We start from the raw sequence: 12,371 nt of genomic DNA, 5'->3' as shown, positions 1-12,371 counted from the left end.
AGATCAAACTCCTGTTTATCCACATCCTGAGCGTTGTGGATTAGCAGGAGCATAGGCTCTCCCTGCAGACGTGGGGGCAGAGCAGTAGAGGCACCCCCACTGTGGGGAAGGCACCCCGAGTGCTCCTGTCAGTCCTCCCTGCTTTCTGCTGATACTGCCAGGCAGAGCTGTAAGGTTTGGGCAGTTTCTGATGTCCTCACTAGAAGCTGTCCCCAGCCCACAAAGCTCACTTTCAAGTGAGTTTGAGCACTGCTGAAGTGGCATCAGAGTCATCTCTCCTACTAATGACAGGACTCTCTGAAAAGCCAAGAAATGCTCCTCATGGGGCAGCTTAGTGAGACAAATCCCTCGGCATCTGGGTTGCACCTGCCTCACCCTGTGCCAGGGACGGAGCAGTAGCTTGTTACTCACTTCCTTCAGGTCAGGGATTTTTAGATGATACCTCAGTGAGGGCAAGAAGAGCAGTTCTGAGGTTGCCAACACAGGCCTAGTGCACATACTGGTTTGCCTTGTGCCCTGGGGCATGCTGTGTGCCTGCTCACCCACCGCCCAGGGCAGTACTCAAGGTGGCTCCCCACTACACCTGCCCAGCAGCCAGGGTGGTCAGAGCAGGCTCTCCCCACCAAGCTGGCCAACAAAGCATGAATGAAAATTGATCCCAGGAAGCCAAGGAGCTTTGGCTGTTCAAAGCACTGCAACCAAGGTGACAGGTCCAAGCCTGCTACTCACTCACTCTAGCTCCCCTGGGCTTTCAGGATCAGGCTGGGTTTGATGACACAGTTCTCCACTGCACCCTCAGAAGTGAAAGGAAAGAGGAATGCAGGACACTCACCACATCTGTGTTTGTGATCTTGGCCAGGAGGTCCGTGAGGCTGTCTCCGTCATCGAGCTGAAGGCCACAGATGGCTGCTCCCACACTTCCAGTTGCTATCATTGATGGTGGGTACATGGCAAAGTTAAAATCTGCAAGAACAGATCTGGGAATTAGTCCAAGCCCAGATCAGAAAAGCTGCAAAACATCAGAGGCAAGCAACATAAAAAAAACATGCCCAAGAATAAAAAACGGGGAAGTAGAAGAAAGGGAAAAGTGCCACTCTTTTTGGTCCAGTGGAGCTCATTAGTCACACTGCTCATCACAAGCAGTCAAAGGAGGGGTAACAGATCTCCAAATTAAAATGGAAATGCGTTTCGGTCTTTTATTCTCACTGATGCATAAAGTGAACCTGGACAATTTTTAATAGTCTTAAAGAAAAGGAAAGAGAAGAAGGAGGCTTTCTGTAATTCGTGTCAGAAATTTGGGTCTCGGTCACATTAGAGCTCTCTGTATAACCGGAACACTAAATGGAATAAGGTATCACAAAGGACCAAACTGAGATTTTGAGTCACGTCAGTTTTTAAAGACTTAATTAACTCGAGCACTTAAAAGACCTGTCCGGGAAAGAGATTTTAATTAACGGTTCATCTTTACCACCTTTGCAATTAGGAAGTGAGAATACGTAGCCCATAGCTACGTAAGAAAAAAACAAAGATCACATCGGTCATTACTGCATTTTCTTAATAAACACGCTGAAAATACATTTCAAAACTTCCTCTCGTACATCTCTGGAGAGCAGGAGAGAAATGAAATTAGAACTAAATGTTCTTGTGACCTTTACAAGGCAATTTCATGCTTTATGATACTGCCATAGGCACTGGTTTATCAGCACGTCTCACATTTCCAGAAGATCTTCTAGGTTGCTGATATCTTCCTACAGGAAACCTGGTTTGCAAGCTCTTTGGTTCAACAATAACTCATTAAATAAACCCTTCTCTACCAGTTTTCAGTTGGGAGAACTGGAGTAGAAAGAAGAGGAGACCCAAGTAATACTTAATATGAAATAAAACACAATCGATATATTCCATCTATTTATAGAAACAGATTGTTGCAGAAAACTGCCTTCTCTTAAGGGCAGATCCCAAGTCCTCACTGTGCAACCAGAATGAATTCTGTAATCCTGCTGCTGTCTGCATAAACTCAAGTTGTAGACACATGGGAGATTTTTCTGGGCCTCCCAGCCTCTGAGCTGGCAGACAGAGCAATAGCTGTGGAGACTGCATGTTCTTCTCCAGGCTGGAGTATGTCCCTGGGACCCAAGAGGAATGAAGCAGTCAGGTAAGAATGGGAGTCAGGTCACAAAGTTCATCCAGATGGACTGGATGGGGCAAGTTAGAAGTGGGGAGAGAAAAGAAGGAGCTGAAACCCTGACATGGAGTTATTTGTCTCACTATGTCACCAGGAGGTGACCACCTGCAAGCCCCTCACTGCACACTGCTGAAACCCATGGCCCTTCCCAACAAGGAAGCCCAGCAGGCATCACAATCTGACAAACTCTTCTGAAGGAGCATTCCCAGCAACTGAAGCAAGGAACTGCTATTATTACAAAAAACAATGGGGTTTTAAGCCCTTCAAAAAAGCCCTGGTTTTATGCCATTTTGCCTCTCCTCTTACTCATTTCTACTGACAGGAGGCCCCAGAACTTGGCTCTGGGTGACTGCTGCAGTAGCTCACTCCTGTGAGTTGATCTGGTAGCCAGTGGCTCTACAACAGAAATGTGATTGGTGGGCCACCAGTTTACAAAGTTGAACATGAAGAGCAGGATGGTTAAAGGACTCTGGCAATGAGAGTCTCTTATAAAAGCTGCAAATGTTTATGTGCATGTGTGACTGTCCAGAGTCTCCTCCTGGTCCACAGAGCAAATAACAAACATCTGTAAAATTTAAGAATGTTCAAATACTTATGGATGAGACCTAGTGTCGCCCCAAATTGTTCTCATCTATACAGACTGAGTCCTCAGCAGTCCCATTAATTTCTTTAAAAAACTGGTGTTTGGACAGTCCTTATGGAAGCTATGATGCAGTGGGTGAGAACCAAATGTCACCCTCTCCCGCCCATCATCTGAGGCAGAAACAGGGAGAAACAGCCACAGAAGGAAGCCCAGATGGACCCATACCCTCGTGCATGGTCACCGAGCCCTGATGGAGCAGCCTCACCCAGCTCCAAGTGGCTGATGGGGAGACCCAAGCAACAGGGAGCCACTGTGTCCTGCACTCAGTGGTCAGCCTCGGCCAGGCACGGCAGGCTGGGTGAAGGACACAGCTTCAGCCTGCCCCCTGAACTTCCTTCCCTCCTAGTGGCTTGCACCAAGACCTTCACATTATCCAAACGCTGGTTTTCTCGTGGTTGATTTTATATCTACTCCCAGAAACCGTCTTCCTAGGAAGCTGAATAAAGAGCCACAGTGCCTCTGCCAACTAGCACTGCTGTAGGTCTGCTTCCACACAGGGTCACATGAGAACATTTCTATGCCCAATAACCTTGTTAGTTCCCTTAATGTCATTCATAATGCAAATGAGACAGCGAGCAAATGGCCAGAGGCCCGGAGTGACTAAAGCTCAGCATCCAGAAAGTCCTGCATTGCCTCTAGCTCTAAACTAACTTCCCTCCATAACAAGCACCATAAACTTGGCTATCAAAGCTACACATGCCCAGTCTTTGTTGTACAACAGGCAGCGATTTGTATCACTGGCTTCTATTTTTAGCATATTAATTAACTGCTACAACTGGTGAGGCAAGTGTCTCCAACTGGAGAGTGTGGCACCATTGTCCGAAGTCATCACCTCTTCTCATGCTATTGAAAGTCATGGCAGTGACCCTCCTGCTGATATGAATTTAACCTGACATGCCCACAAAGGGATGGGAGGTGGTGCAGCAATTTTGTGCACATGGTTCTCCACATCACCCTGGACCCTATTAGTGTGGAAAGTGCTCGCTGAAAGAAAAGACGCCACATTGTGCTGGGCCACCTAGAGGGCTGAATAGAAAAGGCTGAGGAAAAGAGCAGGCAGTGCAATAAAGCCCATAATTAACATATTTCCATATTCAAGCAAAGCAATAACTACGTGAAATGTTTGTCAAGGTGCAACCGAGGCATAAATATTGAGTACCGTATCTGAGGGCAGCCAGAATCCCCCTTTGAGTCTCTTACCTTCCATCAAGAAATTCATAATAGGCTTTTTACATATTATTTTCAATTATAAACCTCTACCCGTTTCCCCCATGACAACAAGCCAAGTCCCACCATCCTCACTCAAGTAAAAGCACGTCTGCATCCTATTTTACTTGATAGTTTTTCATTTGGTTGTACCCAGGTAAAACTGGCCCACAATTCAGTCAAAAGCTTGCCCTGAGATTTATTTTTTTTAAGAAAAAAAAGCTAAACAAAAGTGAGAGAGAGAAAATCTACGCATGCGAAGCTGAAATATATGCTTTTACTTCAAATTCTTGCTGGAGATGACAAACCTGAATGACAGAGGCTATCTTGGAAAAAGCACTTCTTACTGGACACCTGAAGCAAGGCCATGGGTTAAATCCTTCTGTTGGATCTACGTTCCACCTTGGTTAATGGGCACCCAGAGCCAGCACCAGAGGCAGGGCTCCGTCTCTAACTTTGCCGTGATTTATGCAGTTCCACAGGAAAGGAAAGGAGTCTCATTAAAAGTCAGAGGTGCAGTACAACAACGTGTAGTCCCTGAGAATCTGAACACAGGAACACTTCCAGGCAAGACACTGAGCTGTCAGAAAGCAGGACTTGTTTTACCATCTATTCCCAGGCAACAAAGACTAGAAACCGCCCCATCTCCACTTTGCTGTCACCTTTTTCCAGAAGGACCTTAAAAACAAGAGACCAAGCTTGCACAAGCCCACGGACTTCAGTGTTGGAAATAAAAAAGCCAACACAAGCAGCAGTGTCCTTCGACACAGCCCCCTCTGGAGCAGGCAGCCAGAGCCACCGAGTGAGCTTGGTGTGCCCTGGGCTGAGCCCTGCCCAGGCCAGAGCCCACGGCTGCGGCGCCAACGCGCCCACGTGCCCAGGACGTTTTTTTGGCCAGAGTGGCACACGTCACCCACGCTCGGATTCTAGGACCCGGCGTGCTGTGGCCAAGCTGCCTTCCTGTCTCTCTCTCTCCCCCGATCCAGTGGACTTCACTCCCTCTGAGCCAGGAAAAGCAAGGCTGACAGGGAGTGCAAAGCGGAGGGAACTGGAGGCAGGAGCCCCGAGAGGTCCTGCGAGGGGAAGCCCGAACTCACAGCCAATAAATGGAAACTGCCGGAAGGAAAAGAGCACTGACAAATATCCAGGCTGAACGTGCTCAGTGTGCCAAATCCAGGTGGGAACTCTACCTTCTTACAGTGAATGACCCTTGTTCCTGCTCTGTCTGCCGGTTGGGTTTCTTTTTAACAGCCAGTTTTCATCTCAGTAATTTGATAAGAGGTTTATTTTCAGAGTTGCAAACGCAGAATTGGAAACTGCTGTCTTCAGGAAGGTAATGCTTCTCCCAGAGAAAGAAAAAAAAAAAGAAAAAAAGGAATGTTGCCACCATCATCTCTGTCAGGAGAACAGAACCACGACAGTCATCAAAACCAGCTTATATGTTAAAATTTCACCCGGCCTCAAACGTCACCCAGCCAATACTACAAAGACGAGCATGGATCTGCATTTAACCAGCTAAGTTTAAAAGCAAGGTCTAAGGGAAACAATATAAGCAGTGAATTTAATTCTTGCCTGTTCTGATCCAAATGCAATTCCAGCATCGGTGTACCACATTTTTCCAAATGCAGTTAGTGTTAACTGCATTGGCCATTTTTCTCTCTTGCTCTCATATTTCTACAAGACACTGCAATTTTCCCCCATGTTAACTATTTCTGCTTTTAAAGGCAAAACCAGATGACTCTTCAGCCCTTCAAAAAAAGGGCATGGCAATGCCAAGTACAACCAAATGAAAAGCTGTCAAGTAAAATAGGATGCAGACATGCTTCTATTCTTTGAGCAGGCAGGAGGGCAGACACCTAATTCTATTTATTCCTGGGCCATAGTAAGGCAAAAAGTATTTGGCTTTTATACAAATGGGTCTGAAGTATCCCAAATGCTAAAGCTTCTTCACAACCATCCAAGTGAGGCACAGACAGGGAGACACACTGAACAGTATGCATGAAGTATATAAGCACTCACTACAATATGTTTATTAGCTGACCATAAACACTATTTTTGAACAACTGCTTGACCTCATTGCTATTTGCACTTCTACATCTTCACTGCAGAAGCCTATTCTGTTAGTGCTTGAACCACCAAAGGTCAGATCTGCAGCTGGTAGGAAGGAGGGCAACTTATCTGGCAGTGCTGGAATGACGCCAGCTTCTGTTAGCAAAGGCTCTCTTCCTTCATTTCCTTCCACCTCATCTTCCCAGATTAGATGCATCCTACCACTTCAGAGTGAGTCTACTCGTACAAAACACTCCCCGGCCCCTGCTTACTTTAGATGGAGCTTTCATGGGTCTAGTGGCTCCGTTTTGCTGGAAAGCTCAATATATGAGCTGTCTCTCTCTCAGTAACAAGCAAGAGCCTTTTTGTGTATGGCAATAAATTCACATGGGTTATTCTTTCTTCTCTCGTGCAAGAAGTACTCATGCAACCACTACCACTTTGCAACACATATTTTATTTCTGAGAGATTAATCCACACAACAAAGCTGCTGTGGACTGGCTTCTCTCCCTCTGCAAAGGACAGGTCCTGACTAAAGCTTGGATCACACTCGTATCCTCTGCAGGGACAGAACTCGGCAACTCTTTTGTGTTGGCTGAGCAGGGAAGGGTGCACAGGAGACTTGCCCAGCAGGAGTCCTGGGGACCAAACATGCCTCTTGGTGCTACAAGGCATTCTGTGTGGTTACCCTCCAGATCACTACCAGGGTTGTGGGCCTCATGTTGCAGTCTTTGCTCAGACAACACTGCCATTGACTTCCACAGGACTTCTGTCTGAGTAAGGACCCAGGATTTGGCCCAGAAATTAAAAAAAAAAAAAAAAGCCTTCTCAGCTTTCAAATGGAGATGATTAATGCCCCAGAAACAGTGGGCAGAGGTTTGGCACACTGTACAAAACTGACTTAAAGCTGAAATTTTCCTCCCCTTTCTTAGCAGACACAGCCTTTGAAAGCCACTGGTCTATGAGATGCTGCATTGTACCCACCATGGGAACATCTCACCTGCCACAGGACTCGGCTGAAGCACCAACGAGACCATGCAAAGTGCTGAGTCTAGGGATCTACACAAGCTGCCGTCTGTCTCTGCAAGTCTGCAAAGCTTTCTTCTTCCAAGTTTTGCATGCCACTTAAATAGAACACTGAAAACCTCCTCACTGAGATGATTCTCTCCATTACAGCTTGTGTTCAGAGGCTCACAGCTCCTCTTTCTGAAAGCCTGACTTGCACAGCCTGTCCAGCCCCAAAGCCCATTCCCTTATAGGCACTCAGATAAAGAGGGATGCCCTGTGCCCAAGCAGTGGCACATATGGCCTCCAGCGAGAAGGTGTAACACAAGGGAGCAGCTGGGCAGCTGTGACCCTGAACAGCCTGGCAGAGGAAAGTCAAGGGAACAGCGCACGGTTCTCCTTCCACCGGCCGCGTGGCACGCTCTGCACACAGCTCTGCCACTGGTGCCCTCTCCCATTCCCCCAGGAATCATTCCCTGGCTTGGAGCACAGCACGTACAGGCAAATGGGCAAGAACTGAGAAAACACTTCCAAGCTGTGGAGCACTGTGCGAAAAGACAGGGGAGGAATGAAGGGTGCAAAGCAATGAACAGATGGAGCTTGGGTCAACGTGGCAAAGCAATATGATCCCAGAGAGCAGAAGGACTCCTTAAGGAGTCATGAGCTTGCACAGGGAGCCACCAGTGAAATGAGAAAATGAATGACATCAAGGAGGACTAGACTATGCCAACATGTGCCAATCTACCTGCTCCTCCTGCACAGGGAGTGAGGCAGCCTGAAGCAAGCTGGCCAACACAGGAGCAATTCCCAACCACGCACCAAGCGCTCGCTTCACGACAGCGCCCCGTCTGCACGGCCAGGGTGGGCTCCAGAGGGGCCCTGTCAGACTCCTCCAGTGCAGAAGGCTCCTGAAAGTGTTGTGAGTGCAGGGCACAGTGAAGAGAATTTTTATTCAAGGAATAAGCTTCTGTCTTCCTTAGCAGGCTTACGTTCAGATGGGACCAAGGGCAAAAAAGGGATACATTCTGGTTTCAGTCATGCTCATGGGAACCACTGATCACTGGGGAGAGTCTGGGGATTTATACCCACAATGCTTGATTCAGAAACTAGGCTCAAAACAAAGACAGAGAAATGTAGGAAGTGCCAAAATGACAAAACACAAATGAGAGGAATATACAAAACAACCAAGTATCACGTGCTTTTGCATAAAGTTCAAATGGAAGGACAAAGAGCGGTGACTATCAGAATGATCCTACACATCCAGCACAACATCCAGAACTCTTAATGGTTGCTTTCCTCTCCGTTTGCTGGCACAAAGTATTGCAAGACCAAGATCACAGCCAGCTCTGTAAAGGCAGGGAACACTTGGGAATTTCTGGTATAATGCTTTTGCTGGGAAATTAAAGCGGAGCAGCTGGTGAAGAAGAACTCAGGCTAGAGGAAAGAAAAGTTCAAAATATGCCGGATTTAGCACGATACACTGAAGAAGAAAAAGCTGCACTGAGGTGAATTAGGAAATAAAAACAGATTCGTTGCTGTGCTCCAGACCAGAGCCACTAATGAAGCAGTGAGGTCAGGTCTGGTAACAGTAAAGAGTCCAAACTGGGCTAAAAACCACACATGGAGGGTGCAAGGGAAGAGGCAGCCACATGTCAAAGGAGGTCATATTGCTGAAAGAAGGCAAATGGGGAAATGAAACATCAGGCTTAACCAGAGATTGTGGAGAGCAGAAGCTTTGAGGGAGAAAGGGAAAGAAGAAACTCAGCAGCTGATGAGAGCTCTGCACCAAACAGGGCAAGAAAAGGAAATGACAACTGGATCTGGAAGGAAGTATGCGGAGAAGGGGCTTTTCTTCTTGGTCAAGGAGGGCCAGAATGACTTGGAGAAGAGCAGCAGTGAAAGGGAAATACAGCAGCAACAACGTTTCTATAGGGCAAATGGGGGTAGCAGCTTGCTAGTGAACTGGGAATAAGGTAAACACTGGGAATGAGGGCTCAGGCAAGATCCCTGCTTCTGAAAGTGCAGGGGGTTGTGGGTCCTCCTCAAAGCTAAACGCCAACACAGTGCTATTTGGAAAATGGGATGAGAAGAACATCTACAGCCAGCACCATGGTGTCCTGTCTGTCAGGAAGCTGCATGCGCCGACAATGTCTTTCAGCTGCAGGCAAAGACACTGACTTGCTGCCTCTTTAGACTCTACGTTAAGGGCTTCAGATCATGCACTGGAGACATGCAACACTAGAAGCTGATCACGTGGGGCAAGCACGAGAGACATGTATGACCAGGCTACAGGTTGGAAGGGGATGCTCTTCTGGATCTGATAAGTGGACTAGTAGAACATAGACCTAATGATCAAAGAGTTCATGGAGACAGAGTGGAAAGAAGCCACAGCCTTTGGAAACTCCTTCATGGTGCACAGTCCTGCAATGGTTTAGTTATATGGAAAACTTCAAGAGCAAAAGATTACAGACCAGAATGGGAAAAGTTAAATCATAATGAAATCTAGGCCACTAGTCGAAGACACTTTACCTTGGCTAAAACAAACCAAAACACTGTTATAGGAGTTAAAGGCAACAAAGGAGAGAGAAGATGGGGCTGGTTTGGAAGACAACTTCCAAGTATATTGAAGGTTGATGGCTAATGGTATTGTGAGGATCCAGAGAAATGGCCATGGGAAAGACCATCTTTTTCAGAAGAAAAAGGGCACTGAGTGTGAATAAATCCTGGGTAAAGGGAGAAGGCAAAAAAAGAAGGCAAAGTTGATGTGACATATTAATCCTAAAGTCAAAAAGCTAATGAGCTGAGAAATGCCTGATGATTTACCAAGAGCAACCTGCAGACCTTGAGCAATATTTCTATTCTGTCCTGTGGTCTAATGCCTGAAAATGATCATGCAGCAGTGGGAAAAGAAGGGAAAGGTTGTACATCCTGGTAACCAAAAAGTCAATTACCTTAACACAGCCCATGTGAGATTCTCTAAAACAGACTGGCTGAGGTAGCAAAGACTAGCCCTCATTGTAAAAGCAGTCCCTCCACCTCAAATATCGAGAGGCAGGCATAGCAGCAAACATTCATACCCCAAAGTTGCACCACATCTTCCATTCCCCTCTGCAAATGCAGAGGCAGAACAGTTCCCATCACAAAGGACTAAGTATGTCAGACTGCAGTGAATCCAAACACTGAGCCATACACTACTTTGTAAGAACTCTGGAAAATGCTGCATGCTGTTTATCTGCTCCAGGTCTAACTTCTAAGAAGTGCTCTAACCATTAATTGTTTGGATGAAAATTAGATATTTTCTAAAAGTCACTGGGAGGAAGAAAGGACAAACAAAAAACCAGTGTTTTAGAGACAGGTATAAATCAAAAGCCTCTCTTCCACAGAAGCAATTATTCTCATCTAGATCTTCAGACACTGTATTCAGCCAAACGTCCAAGAAAAGGGGTGTGTATGAAACAGACTAGTTTCACTGCCTTCTTGGGAGTGAAGTTAGAGAAAAAATCCAAATGATAAAAAAAAGTCATTACTTTTTAAATTGTCATTCCTGATACCTCAATAATGTGGCAGTATCACATACATGTTAAAACACAATTTTTATCTTCTCTCTGGACAGCGTCCAGTTAATGAAAAACCTACAAACAACTTCATTTAATGCATCAGCCCCATATGTTTTGGCTAAACATAACACACCGTAACAGCTTCTAGTAATGGGCTGCCTCACATCTGTCCTTACAAACAACCTGTAACCCTTGAAAAAAGTGAACAAGCAAAGCAGATCATATGGTCTAACCCAGTCTTACTGACTTCACTGCAAGAGTATGGTGTGTGTTAGCAGGAGCAGGACTGCAGCTGCACCACAGCGCCCGACTGCACGAATTCTGTTCCTGGGAGGTTTTGGGGCCAGGTACAAGATGCCCTTTGCCAACAGTCCCACCAGTTTCGGCCACTCTTCCCACATCACGTAAGGAAGGAGGGGATGATGAGCCTCTGTACCACCAGTGACTCATCTGCCCGAGCCCCTCGGCCTACCTGTGGCACAAAGGGCAATGAACGTTTGTGCATGCTTCCGGATCAAAAGCAACTTGTCTTTAGGTAGAGGCAGCTTCCTTAGGATGTGTTCAATGAAATCGTGCGGGGTGACGGCTGCGAGGTTCCACTTCAACTTCCCCAACACCACCAGCTCCCATTCCTGCAGGGGGGCAATGGGGAGGGGAGAAGAGAAGAGAAGTCATAAGCAAGCCTGAAAAACACTCACTTTGCTTATTTGATTGTAGTCATATTACTGCTAAATTGGTTTGGCCTAAACTTTTTCTTCTGCACGCCCCCACAGCTTTGAAGTAGTTGACTTTTTTTTTTTTTAAAAAAAGCACTGGAAATGTCAAGCTCTACTGAAAATAATGAGACCTGGCAGCTCCTGCCAAGATTTTACTTTTTTTGTATCCAGTGTTGAATGCCCACCCAGAAAGTTTAGCATGCAATTAGATATTGCCAAGGTCACTGTGGTCCTTTCCTAGTAACTTCTTTTAAATGGCTATAGCCCTTACTTTATAGCCATTTAAAGCCCTACGGATAACCATGCACAAAAATAACCTAGATATACATTCTATTTTTTTCCAAACTGTAGAAGTTAGCTTGATGACATTCTCTCCCAAAACTGTATTCAAAAAGCTCCTGCAGATAAATCTGATGGTGCTTCAACTACTGCAGGCCAGGTTTTGCAGAAAGGAAATGCATGTTAACACAGCCAAGAGGTAGCCTGTGTAAATTATCTGCCAGAAAATCATGCAGGAGCCATTCCCACCTTCTTCACACGCCCAAAGCTCCCAGTGAAACCAAAGGAAAGCTTGGGTGCCCAGGTAACCACCGGTCACTCCCTGCAACACCATTACATGTAGAAATGGTACCCCAGCTGTGGGGTTCAAGCAGGGCTAGACCTGCAGGCTTCAACATCTAAAATAAGTCTTGAATAGCTCAGAGCACCCCACACAGAGAAAAAAACCTCAGGCCTTGGACTCGTTTCTGTCTCATGCATCAACTATTAGCTATTAACTAAATTCCATGCACTGATTCTTGAGTTCTGATGATGCGTGAGCCTGATGGAGCCCAGCGTGGCGGGGAGCCCCAGCTGAGTTTGTAGAGCTAGCAAGTCGAAAAAAAGTCCTTTAATTCTGCAGCCCAGGAGATGTCAACCAGCGTTGCTGAGAAACCATAAACACGGACCCCACAATGCCACTTCTGCAGTCGCTCCTCTGAATAGACGCTCGCCTTAACAGCAAGTTACTTTCC

At 46.3% G+C, this 12,371-nt stretch overlaps 1 pseudogene across 1 annotated transcript; it reads right to left on the bottom strand.

Moving 5' to 3' along the window:
• Window positions 1-832: 832 nt before the first annotated feature.
• On the bottom strand, window positions 833-11,274 carry LOC103776281 (annotated as a pseudogene). The gene is made up of 2 exons (XR_608177.1): window positions 11,115-11,274; window positions 833-963 (listed from the first exon to the last, which is right to left on the bottom strand). The product of XR_608177.1 is annotated as a G1/S-specific cyclin-D2 pseudogene (transcript).
• Window positions 11,275-12,371: the final 1,097 nt, after the last annotated feature.

Source organism: Merops nubicus, unplaced genomic scaffold (genome assembly GCF_000691845.1).
Source record: "Merops nubicus isolate BGI_N331 unplaced genomic scaffold, ASM69184v1 scaffold5897, whole genome shotgun sequence".
Lineage (NCBI taxonomy): Eukaryota > Metazoa > Chordata > Aves > Coraciiformes > Meropidae > Merops > Merops nubicus.
Note: the sequence above shows the minus strand (reverse complement) of the source record. Positions and strands in the feature narration are given on the sequence as shown.